The following is a 13,147-nucleotide window of genomic DNA, read 5'->3' as shown; positions in this document are numbered from 1 at the left end:
TCTTTTTTGAACCAAGTTATAGTTTTGGTCTTCAAAACATCCACAGGTTAACTGTGTGTTGTGTGAAGAAGTACTTCCTTTTGGTTGTTTTAAACCTGTTGCCTATTAATTTCATTGGGTGGTCTCTGATTCTTGTGTTATGTGAAGGAGTAAATAACACTTCCTTATTCACTTTCTCCACACCATGATTTCATAGACCTCCATATCCACCCCCCCCCCGAGTTGTCTCTTTTCCAAGCTGAAAAATCCCAATCTTTTAAATCTCTCCTCATATGGAAGTTGTTACATACCCTTAATCATTTTTGTGACCCTTCTCTACATCTTTTCCAATTCTAATTTATCTTTTTTGAGATGGGATGACCAGAACTGCACACAGAATTCAAGGTGTAGGCTTACCATGTATTTATACAGTGGCATGATGATACTTTGTCTTATTATCTATCTCTTTCCGAATGATGCCTAACACTGTTCGCTTTTTTGACTGCTGCTGTACATTGAGTGGATGTTTTCAGAGAACTATCCACAATGATGCCAAGATCTTTTTAGCAGCTAATTTAGACCGCTATCATTTTGTATGTATAGTTGGGATTATGTTTTCCAATGTGCATTACTTTGCATTTATCAACATTGAATTTCATCTGCCATTTTGTTGTGCAGTCACCCAGTTTTGTGAGATCCCTTTGTAGCTCTTTGCAGTTTGCTTTGGACTTAACTATTTTGAGTAATTTTGTATGCTCTGCAAAGTTTTGCACCTCACTGTTTACCCCTTTTTCCAGGTCATTTATGAATATGTTGAACCACACTCGTCCCCGTATAGATCCCTGGGAGACACCACTATTTACCTCTCTCCATTCTGAAAACTAACCATTTATTCCTACCATTTGTTTCTTGTCTTGTAACTAGATACTGATCGATGAGAGGACGTTCCCTCTTATCCCATGAGTGTGTACTTAAGAGACTGTGGTAAGGGACATTCAAGTACACTATATCCACTGGATCACTAGAGACCCACTGTGATCATCTAGTGTGACCTCCTGCCATAGCACTGCCCTCAATTAATTTCTGTTTAGATGATTTTATAAAATATATGCTTTAGTTCAATCTTAAATTAAAAATTGCCAGTGATGGGGAACCTACCTCCCTGTTAAAAATGTGTGCCTTTTTTCCAGTGTGAATTAAAATGATACCAATGAGCCATACACTATCTGTTAGAGAAGATCAGTGTGACCTTAGAAGGTAGTTGCCAGTCTGCCTAACAAATGGTTAGACCACAGACAGCAGCAGGTTTGCAACATTTTAATTTCGGAGGAGTAAAAGCAACTAAAATATTAGACTTTGCTGAGCAGCTGGCCCTCCCCCTCCCACCTATTTGTTTGTTGTAAGGGCAAGTTATCAGTTCTACTGTGTTCTGAACATGGTGCTAGGACACCACACTGATGTCTTTTTGAAAATGCTCATCCCATTAGCCAGACCGGAACCTCATGGCCAGGACCAATGGAGACACCTTTCACAGGGAAGAAGCCATATTGCCCAGGAGCAGCTCAAAGAGTGTTGCAAATGCCCTCTCTTTTCCCCATCTGCACCTTCAGTGACTGGTGACTGTTGCATCGCTCTTCTCCCTCCTTCCCTTTTCCTCATGATGTGGAGAAGGAGTAAGCTGTCATGTGCTGCATCTAGGCCTGGCTCTAGCATTTTTTCTACCCACCACTACCATTGGGTGATGGGGATGGTGCAAAGCTGGGTTACTGGCTCCCATCTAGTATAGGAGAAAGGGGATGATATAGTTTGCTTTCCAGCTGGGATAACCATTAATTATTAATAAAGGCGTATCCTCTGCATTTAACCATATTATGGTCTCATTGTTTCTCTAGCCACATCAATCCCACCTCTTGGCAGACTCTAATCTCCTCTCAGGCCTGGTCTAGGCTAGGGCTTAAAGGTACAATGTTAGATAGCTCCATCTAACACATTCTAAAACTTTAGTCAAGACAAGGCAAGTTGTAATTTAGCATATACCAAACTGGACAAGATGAAGCCTCCATGACCAGTGCTTGAATGGACAAAATTTAGGCCTGGTTTTAAAATAAAAGATAGCTGCATAATTTTAAAAATTCCTTTCCGGTGTTGGATGGCTAGTTTTGGAAATGCGAACTGATCTCAGAAGTTTTTAAAGTTCCTCCCAAAAATTGCCTTAAGAATTAAAAGAATTCAGTGGTCCTAGGGTTGTAAATGAGTATGGATGAATAATGATCACAACAGCTCTGTGTAACATTATAGCTGTCTAATGTTTATCAATTATAAAATGTTTTGAAAATAACACCACATCATAGATAGAAAGCTCTTCACTCACAACTGGAATATAACCACATCTAGGGGAGGACTATAGCAGCTTTTCAACAGAGCACAGAAACAGCAGAAACTGAAGGACAATATCCTCTCTAGTTGAAAATGTTCTCTTTCACTCAAACAGGCTTCCAGATCTAAACTGTTGCTCAAACTTTTGTTGACTTTTCCTTTATACACAATCGCTAATTGGCACAAAGCAATTTAGGAAAGCTTGCATTCAAATAGCCTCAGGGGAAAAAAAAACAGCCAAAACTTAGATTTTATGAGCTTCTACAGAATCCTGTGCAGGAAATATTCAATAGGGCAGCAACTTCAAATTACAGCAAGTACTGGCTGCAAAACGTTTCATTTTAATTGAATGCTGAATTACTGAGATGCAATAGTGACCATACAGACTAAGCCCCAAAGCTTGACCTGTTTCTTGACCATCCTGAGTCTTGATCATCTCATTATTGATAGCGACAATCTGCAGCAATGCAGAGATGAGAAATGAAGGACATGGAATCATGAATGATTTGTGACCTCGTCCATAAATGTGCATGTAATAAAAAATGTTTTGGGGAAATTTCTTAGCTAATCAGTTACTATACAGTGGTGCCTGGAAAAAAATTCAATTGCACAGAGCGTCCATGACAGCTCACATGTCAGGGGAAACTAAAGGCATTATTATACTACAGTAGTAATAAAAGGTAATGGAGTACACCAGGCAGGAAGGGATTAATAGGCTACTGAAGGCCCAATTAGCCCAAATTGTGACAGCTGGAGCATGAGGCAGGCTTTCAGGGAGGGGCTTAAAAAGAAGACCTGTGGTGGGGAGTGAGAGAGTGCAGGAGCTCTCATTCAGGATCATAAGGTTGGCTAGGGCCTGGGGAAGACTAACGCTGACCAGAATTCCCAGAGGAAAGGGGAGAGTTTGTTTTATGTTGCTTCATGCTTGTTTTGGCCTTTGAGTGCCCTACAAGAGAAGAACTGTAAGTGACCTAGCTGGAGGGCTAAGTCACTGTAACCTAGAAGCAGTGGTGGCTGGTGAGCTTTGGGGCAGGTGGGGACTCAAACTACTGTTTTAAGTGGCAGTACTAGCACCAAAAGTGGCAGAGAATGTTGGATGCAGCAGGAGAGTCAAGCCCCCATTTGCTCCGTGGTGGTCTCTACTTCCTGGAGTTTTTCCTCCCTGAGTTGCTGTTGAGCTGCTTATGGAGAATCACTCTGGGACCTGGCTACTGCACTGCTCCTACTGCTGAGTTTCGTTCTTTTGCTCCTGGGGGAAGCCATGGGTGTGATGACTGTAGAGAGCTCTCACATGCTGGGCTCTAACTTCCCCATGCTGGTGTGCTCTAGGTACCTGTTAGAGTGAGCCAGCAGGGTCGACTTGGGACAGTTAGAGCAGAACATGTTCCAGGATTCTACAGGCACCACAGCCTGTGGCTTGGGTGGTGAATCCAGCACCCCACAACTCACTGAAATCAGCGTGCCACGCTGATGAGTCCAATATTGCAAATCATTACTGTGTGTGTGCCACAGGAGCGAGGAAGACTACCCCAGGGCCACTAGGGATCTGCTGTGTTAGACCTGGGAGATGTGTGAGCATGCGTGCACGCACACACACACCCCCTTTTAAAACAAAAAGTCTACACTTGTTCCTTTGGTGGGGCGGTACCCTTTTGCCCTCCCTACAAGATCTGCAACTGCCTGAAAGGTGCTGGAGCGGTGGAAGACCAGCAGGGATGCTGAGTCTGAGCGGCTCCTGCTCCACACACACAAGACTGCCATGGGGTCTCTAGTAAGGAAGTGCTATAAGAGGGACCCACTACATGTATAAATCAGAAGGCAGATTTCACCCAATGTGCTTTTTCAAGACTAGACAAGGACAAGACTGAATCCTTGTCTTGCATGAAATATATGCCCGATGAGCTTCACTGGTGACTATTGCCTTTAAATGCTTCTCAGAATTATTTAAAAAAAAAATCTGCTTCTATTACTAATGTTCTCTCTGTATGCAATTAGGATGTGCTATGCATTTCATTTTGTTTATTATAATACTACACATGTAAACAGCTTAGTAATGATATTTTCTGTAGAATATTAATTGGCTGAAATTGTTTTCCCTTTTATTATTGGGTTTCTTCCATCCCTCCTTCTGGGGCACAAGTTTTTTTTTGTTCCCTTGGTACCATCCATTTTTAAGAGATTATGCCACATTTAACACACCACAGACTTGTATCACCCTCCAAAAAAATTGAATGCCTCCCACTTCTGCTGGGGCACCAAAAATGTATTTTCAGTATTCAAATCCTCACAGCTGCTTTACAACATCTCAGGAGTGAGGGCATCCTCCTGAGCAGTACTTAACCTAGCCAAAAGGTGGAGGAATACATCTCCATCAACGAGACCGAACAGAAAATAGACATAACTATATCTGTACTTCAGTGAAGGAAATAATGTGAGGATGCAAGGTAAGAGGACAAGTGCTCAACACTGTGAAACATATGAACACGAGGTGCTGAGTGTCTGGCTTCAGTTGAAAGACCTGAGAAATAGATGCAGGGTGGCTGGACTCCAGCCACAGGACACTATTGGTGTACGTCACTAAACAATCCTTGTGTGTTAAAGCTTAGATTCTATTTAAATGCCTGTTCTCTTGATTCTTCATCCAGACCATGTTTAAAGAAGGTACACGTTTAGCTACAGAATTTATTTTGTGGGGTGGGGGGTTGCAATTGTACTTTTGACTACTGCTGTGCATGAAATTTTTTTGATATTTATACTTCTATTAGGAAGCATCATGGCCTCTAGAAATTGGGGAGCACTCTGACCGTGTATATATTACTGTGAATATCAGAAATATCAATACAGTGTAGTATCTGGTTCAGGTCCCAGTGTAGTGAATTGACAAATTTCCATTGGCTGATTGAATGAATCAGAACTACCTAGACTTCCAGTGAGAGCCTCACTAGCTGAACACTTGTCAACATCATTAGTTCACCTAGATTAGTAACAAAAAACTGGGCCCAAGACAGCCGGCTGTGATAGGACAAGGAGCAACAGAGTGCAGGCAATCAGAGGGGACAGATCAAAACCAGCCAGTCATACAGTAGGTCTTATCAAACCAATACATGATTGCAAACAACTCAATGTGATTAACTGCGTCAAATACAGTTCTGCCCAGCACCACAAAAGTCAATGACATACCATCATCAATGTGCAGAAACAAATTTGCTTGTTATCTTGATCAGTGTTGTAGTGTGTTTGAAACCAGACTGAGTGATGGTAACGTGTAAAGTCAATACAACTGTTAATCTGAAACAATCAAATATTTTAGCAATATAATAGACACTAGTCAATGGAAAACTTGATCGTGCTTTTATGCATCCTGTATTAAGAAGTGGGCTTACAATAGGTTAAGTGGTTTGGAGTTATGACAGCACAGACTTAAAAATTAATAGTGTGAGTAATACTTGGAAATAAGTACAGAACTGGCACATGGTTGAAGGACACTTGTGGGCCTGAGATGGAGAGAACAGACTGTGGGCTTTTATTTCTGGACTAATTCCCTGGCCTTACTTTAAAAGAAAGCATTAAAATCTGAAACCTCAGTACAGGACTCCATTGCCTCATCTAGATGCTCATCACACAAGAGAAAGGAAGGGATAGAGACTTTCTGATGGTCTGGATCGTCACCTTTGTTAAAGAAAAACACAACTTCTGTACAACAAGAAAAGTAATCAATATGTCTCTTCTCTGCCCTTCAGAAAAACAACCAAACAATATGATGCTTTAAACATGATTCCGAGACTCTTTTTTTACTGCCAGTACTGACAGCTGAGAAGCAGTTATCCACATCTGACTCCATAGCTTGTTTGTTGTCACTTATTATTTGTTAGTGGGGTGGGTGGGTGGGTGAGATTTCCAATGGTTCAATGAGAGTTGGGCTCATAATGGCTCTTTGTACCTTTACAAATCTCCTGGGGATCCACAACATGCTTCATGCTTTCCATGCTGACAAGGAGGCAAGGTCTCTGCCCCAAGTATCTCTCAATCTACAAAAAGACTAACAGATGGAGGTTCCTGGAGAGGAAGATATCCATGTAAGTCAATTGAAATTGTTCCCAAATAACTTATTGTACAATGCTCTTCACTAATGCTCAGACCTATAGGGCCAAATCATGTTACACATGAATGGCAAGGAGAAATTTATCATTCAGTTTAATAGGATCAGGATTTGGTTCATTATCTGCAGTCTTTATATCCTCAATTGCTAGGAAATTAGGAAACAGAAAATTTGAACCAGTTAGGATATAAGTGGAATAATTACATATATTGTACATTGTTATAAAGCACTTTATTGTCCACTTTAAATGAGTCCAAAGATGGTTCTGCAAAAAGAATAATAGAGATTATTAGTTTGCCCCTAAGTCATATCCTTAACATTTACATTGGCTGTAAACCATATAAGAGCAAAAGGTCCAAGATATGTCCTTGCTTATGCACAGGGACATTGATAAAGTTCGAAGTAGAGGCAGTGACAATGGGTACTGACAGACATGTCTCTGTGGCTGGGAATCTGAACGTGATAATGGTTCAAACTGGGTAGCTTGCTACTTTGTGTCCCACAACATATTAGCATATTAAGACATGATAAGGTTGCATCTATGGAGGGAAAAGTGATAGCAACACTACTAGGTGTTCTACTGGTTGGGAGAGTGGAGGCTGGATAATTCAGGGGATAAGAAATGGGATATGGAGTGTTTCACCTCTATATCACTAGTTCACACGTGGATCAGGTTGAAAGTGAATAACAAACATTCTGACAGGTTTCAGAGTGGTAGCCGTGTTAGTCTATAGCAGCAAAAAAAAACAAGGAGTCCTTGTGGCACCTTAGAGACTAACAAATTTATTTGGGCATAAGCTTTTGTGGGCTAAAACCCACTTCATCAGATGCATGGAGTGGAAAATACAGTAGCAGGTATATATACACAGTATATGAAAATATGGGAGTTGCCTTACCAAGTGGGGGGTCAGTGCTAACAAGACAATTCAATTAACAGTCAAATACCAAGGGAGGAAAAATCACTTTTTGTAGTGGTAATGAGGGTGGCCCATTTCAAACAGTTGACAAGAAGGTGTGAGTAACAGAAGGGCGAAATTAGTATTTGTAATGATCCATCCACTCCCAGTCTTTATTCAGGCCTAATTTGATGATGTCCTGTTTGCAAATTAATTCCAGTTCTGCAGTTTCTCATTGGAGTCTGCTTTTGAAGTTTTGTTGTTGTTGCCACTTTTGGGTCTGTTATTGAGTGACCAGGGAGATTGAAGTGTTCTCCTACTGGTTTTGAATGTTATAATTCCTGATGTCAGATTTGTGTCCATTTATTCTTTTGCATAGAGACTGTCCGGTTTGGCTAATGTTCATGGCAGAGGGGCATTGTTGGCACATGATGGCCTATATCACATTCTGAGATTACGTCTATTCTGTGGACTCTGAATTGAATGTGTGATCACGGTCTAGTTCCCTACTCTTCTCCCCCAAAATCTTGTTCCCGGTGCAGTGATGTTCACATTAAAGCATCATCATTACGATGGAGACCCTTTCTGGCAGACTTATCAGAGGGGCTAAATAAAGAGGCATGGGAAATTAACTCTACCCATGACTGAAGAAGGTATTAGAGTGGTGCCACGTGAATTTCAAAGGTGGTGAGTCAAGTGCAATTTTCAGTTTTTCATTCTGTCTTAATACAGTACATTCCATAGAGTTGGTCTAGTATCTTCATGACGTGAAGAAATATAAAGTAGAGTCAGATTGTTGCAAGGTTTGATAACACATCAGTTCTGCTTTAAATAGAGTGAAACCTCATTCACCTTTTGTGAAATTACAGTTTTAGCTACACTACCGGTGTTCCATTCTACATATAGCCAACTCCCATACCTTTTAAGGAAGATTTATTCTAGACAACACAAATATTTGCCAAACCAGATGTCTACGGGGGGAGGGGGAGGGGGTGGGGAAAATCTCCTTATACCTGTGTATCAAAGTGACACTCTCACACTGTCCCAGTCACAGGATTCTGGCATGAAGATAGGGAAAAAAAGCTTTCATGGTATCCATCATGTCTGAGGAAAAATGTGCATTGTACTAATCCAGTGTAACTGTTTCTATGTTCAGAGGTTCTGCCCGTAGGTTAGCCAGAAGCAGAGTCAGCCACCGGAGTAGTGCAAAAAGTTTTGCACATAAAGCAAAATCTGTGAATATTGATAGTCTGTCAGTGCTATAAAAGAGACAAAACAGATAATTTATTTTCATGCAGTTTGTATCAGTTGTTTATGCCAGTGAACATCAGCAATGTTAGAAAATCATTATTTTAGTCCATTCTCTGTTGTCCACTTCTCTACTGCTTGCTACTTAAGTTAATTATAAAATGTGTGGGTGTGTGAATACATCAATACAGCCAAGTATTAAAAATCATAGTCATGTAATAAAAAGCTAGGAGTCCCATATCAACTGTGTATAAGCTTGATTCTGAATAGTATTTTGTATTAATATAAATGATAATTAACTAATAAAGTAAATTAAAACAACTTTAATAAAGGGATCAGTCATAACTGACCATGTTAGTAGATAATTATGGATGAAATGTATCTTTTTCTCTAAGCCCCTAAAATAGAATATTATTAATATTAATGACTAAAATAACACATTTTTAAAAATTGAAAGGTAACTAAGGGAGAGGGCCTCGACAACAGGAATTATGAATATTTGTCCAAAGTAAGATGGTCTGGATGAATGGTTGACTTTTTATTTTTGGTGACCTAAATTTCTTTAACCCAACCTTACTATAAATAGCTATATTTGAGTTCCAGTCCTGTTCTAGTTTTACTCAGTATTTGGATGGCCTATTGTTAACCCAGTTGATCACCTATTATTATGTATCCTACTCAAAAGAATAAGCCAAATCAGGGAAAGCTAGCCCTTTGTAGACTTAAACAGAATTTTAGAACTCACCCTTTGACTTTAATGTTGCCACATGAATTTTCACAGTTCCTCCTGCCATGTTTTTAATGTCATGTCAGGAATACCAATAGGGATGCACTGAAAGAAAAATAACAACTTGAGGAGGATATGCATGTTTACTGAGTCTACTCAACCTAGCCAAGAAATTTCAAATTTGTTCCATTCTTCCAAAGCTTTTATTTTATTCCACACTGGAGGGTAATTTGCCTTAAAAAGATTTTTATCTTTCGCCACAATATTTATTCCTAAATATTTTAAAGATTCCTAGACCCATTTCAATTAATGCAGCTGGCAATGGTTTGTTTTGACCCTTTCAGGAATATAACTCCTAAATTTTCAGATTTATTGTAGTTTATTTTGGAGCCTGATACCACCCAAATTTCAGAGTCACTTGTTCTATAATTGTTAAGGAGTCTTCTGTATCCTGCAAATATCACAAGACACCAGCATACAAAGCTATTTTGAGCTCTAGCCCAACCACCCTGAATAGGTAATATGATGTAATATGTTAATTGTTTATTGTAACCTTGTCTTAATAAAAAGTTTAAAAACTACATAAATAGAAAGGGAACTATGTTCTAGTCCATAGTAAAATTAAGGTCTGGATTTTTAAAGGGCCTGTATGACTTAGATGGTGCTCTGCTCAGCAATGCAACACCTAACTGATGTAGGATCCTAAGTTTCATTTTTTAAAAGTGACTTAAGCTCCTAAGTGCATTGACTTAATGAGATTTAGGCTCCTAGGTGTCTAAATCACTTTTGAAAACAGGACTTAGCCATCTAAGTCACTTAGGCCTTGTAATGCTGAATAACTTTACCAATCTGTGCAGAAAACGTCATACGAATGAGCTGGAATTTACTGTGATTGCCTCAGAAACACAAGATGAAATATGGTTTTAAAAACATATTTTAAAAAAAAACAATCTTTGTGTTTTTGCTGTTTCAATGCTAAAATCTGTGCAAATTTTTACTTACAAACACAAACACCAAATCCTGGTGGCTGGCACTGTCAAAGCAATATGCTAGATTTCCCTTCTAGCTCAGTTAAAGATTGTTTTCCCTGTGGCTCTGCACTATAGATCTCCCCTTAAAACTGCCAGTTCTTGTGTGCAGGAATTACATTTAAGCTCTTGCTGGAAAAAAAAGGCCGTTAAGAGCTCCCGGTTTCTACTCAGAGCTTCCTGTCCTCTACCTTTCATTTCCAAATGCCCTTGAATATGAAACTGCCTCAGCTCGCCGCCTGACTACTGGCTGGCTCTTGCCCATTGCTAATTCCCAGACTCAGATGCAGTTTGTCTCGCCACAAGTTCCCAGGTGTCTAAACCATCCGTATTTAAACAAAACACCTGGTCTTCCAAAGCATGAAGAGAACACCAATGAATGTGTATTTATCTCAAGTCATGAGATGGATACAGCTAAATCACATTAAGGATAGTTTAAGGTGGCATGCATGGTTATGCTAATGCTATTTTTCAATTCTCTTGCTATAGCATAGCTCTTAGAGGGCTGTAATATCCATAGAGAAACTTTGCATGCAATTCCCACTGGCCTGTCCCATGATGTTTAAAAAGTTAGAGGAAAAGTGGCTAAGGCACTTGATTGGTACTCAGGAAGTCAAGGTTCAAATCCTAGCTCTGTCACATGCTTTATATAAAACCTTGGGCAAATCACAATCTCTCTACAACACAGTTCCCCATCACTAAAGTGAAGATATTTCCTTTCTCCTACCCTTTGTCATCTTCTCTATTGAGACAGTAGCCTTTTCAAGGCAGCAGTTATCATTTACTAGGTGTTAAGAGCTGATGTGAACAGCTAGGTAGGGAGTGAGGTAGGGAGTCATCTGCCTCTACATTCATGCCCTCCTCTGAACATGGGTGATTGGGAATAGCCACACATCACAACCTCCCCACCCCTCATCAGCTCCTTTTAGCCATCTCTCTAAGCTTGGCTGAGGCAGGAGTACAGATGCTGACGCTAGTGCTAACCTCTCCACCGTGGCTGAAGGAGTGGATTAATGTCATCCACACCCTACATACACAATCTATTTAAGGGAGCTGGCATACATCCTTAAAAGAGTGGTACAGGGGCCATGCTCCTCTTGAGTTCCTAGAAAAACAGCACCTGCCAGAAGCCCAGGAGCTCCAGCTGAGGTGGTGCATCTTTGCACCACCCCTGACCATTGTCAGTGACTTAAAGGCACATTATTTCATTTCATTATTTCAGGACTATTTTGTAGACAAATCCTGTAAGAAGAGCTCAATCAGGTCAGTTCAAGCCCATGTCAATATTCTTCAGGCTAGCTGCCAGGCTGATACTTTTTCTAAAGCACTCAAAGAAAAGTTATACAATTTGTAGATCCAGTTATTGAAATTATTTCTGCCTCACTATCTACTGCCTAATGAGCTAGTACATGGGAGAGTTTATGGAAAATATGTTCAGTAATATTTCTGTATTCAATCTATGCACACAGCAACTCAAGCAAAGTTCTGCATCAATGTATTCATTATTTAGAATGCCTTTGTGCGCTGAGCGTGCTGAACCTTCTTTTCCCAAGTGCCTCCAAAACTCCCTAAGCCAAAGGTTCTCATTGACTTCAGAGAGCTTTGGAGTAGGCCCTAGCTGCAGAAGTACGGCTACAAGAAAGGAAGTGATATTTTAATTGAAATTTGCTGGGATAAGGAGGTTATGACCCTACAGACCAATTATAAGCTGGCCTGAGTCAATTATGTCAAAGTTATGATGAAGGTCTATTTACTGGCATTTTGTGTTTGTTTGATTGTTCAGAAAGTATGTTGACCATAAATGGTTGTTCACTGCAGTGCTGTGACTGTTGAGGACATTTCTGGTGAGATTTCCTTTCATGCTATCTATTAGAGAAGGAAACATGTTTCAGAGTTTCTACTGTGTTGGGGGAATGGCAAGTGGAATAATTCTGTGTTTTGGGGAACTAGTAGGGAGACCCAATGTCCCTGTCTGCCTAGTTTCCAATGCAGGGAAGGATCTTCTAGGATCAGGAGACCATTTGAGCACCAACAGGGCATGGGTTATAGTAGAAGAGAGTTTCCCATCAGAAAATCTAATTTTAGGCTTTTTTTAAAGGTATAGCACTTGTGTCATCATTTTAAATCTAATTTTTCTGGGAGAAATATATTTTGGACATTCTCATGACACAGGAAATTGTTCCATTATTTAATTGCTTAGGAGGTTCCTAATTCATTATATAAAAACAAATGCAGAAACCACCTTGACAAGAGAGCTGTTCCCCATTGCATTTTACTAAGATTCTACAATAAGATGATACAAGACAGAAAGGATTTCTTTATTGAAGTATGTTTGACTATACATCAAATCCATCATTTCTGCAGAATACACCCTGACAATGTATCACAAAACTCCTTGATAATCACTTATTTCTCAATGACTTTGTTCAGATCTTTCAAAAAGCAAATAAATCAAGGAACTGTAAACAGACAGTGCTTTAATATTGCATTTTTTGTGCATCACAAACTCCCCTGGAGTTTTGGGTACAGAAAGAAAAGCACAATTTTGGCTGTTCATTTTCAATGCTTCTGGGGGTTTGCTTTGAGAATTGTGTAGCCCTTTCAATTTTCTCATCATTGGACACAGCCACTAATTTATCCAAGGGGACTCTGTATCTTATTTCTGAAAGAACAATAGATAGTGAAATGCTGTTATAGGAAACTACTTAGAAAGAAATCTTTTTATGAGTGACCTTCAGTAAGTAGAGGCAATCTTAATATATTGAAAATGTATAGAAGAGGGAGCCACTATTAT

At 39.8% G+C, this 13,147-nt stretch overlaps 1 protein-coding gene across 3 annotated transcripts in view; it reads left to right on the top strand.

Moving 5' to 3' along the window:
- Positions 1-13,147, top strand: part of PREX2 (phosphatidylinositol-3,4,5-trisphosphate dependent Rac exchange factor 2) — a 328,942-nt gene that overhangs the window by 304,498 nt on the left and 11,297 nt on the right. The window lies entirely within an intron of this gene.

Source organism: Lepidochelys kempii, chromosome 2, assembly GCF_965140265.1.
Source record: "Lepidochelys kempii isolate rLepKem1 chromosome 2, rLepKem1.hap2, whole genome shotgun sequence".
Taxonomy (NCBI): Eukaryota; Metazoa; Chordata; order Testudines; family Cheloniidae; genus Lepidochelys; species Lepidochelys kempii.
The sequence above is the reverse complement of the archived record's forward strand: the minus strand, read 5'-3'. Positions and strand labels throughout refer to the sequence as shown.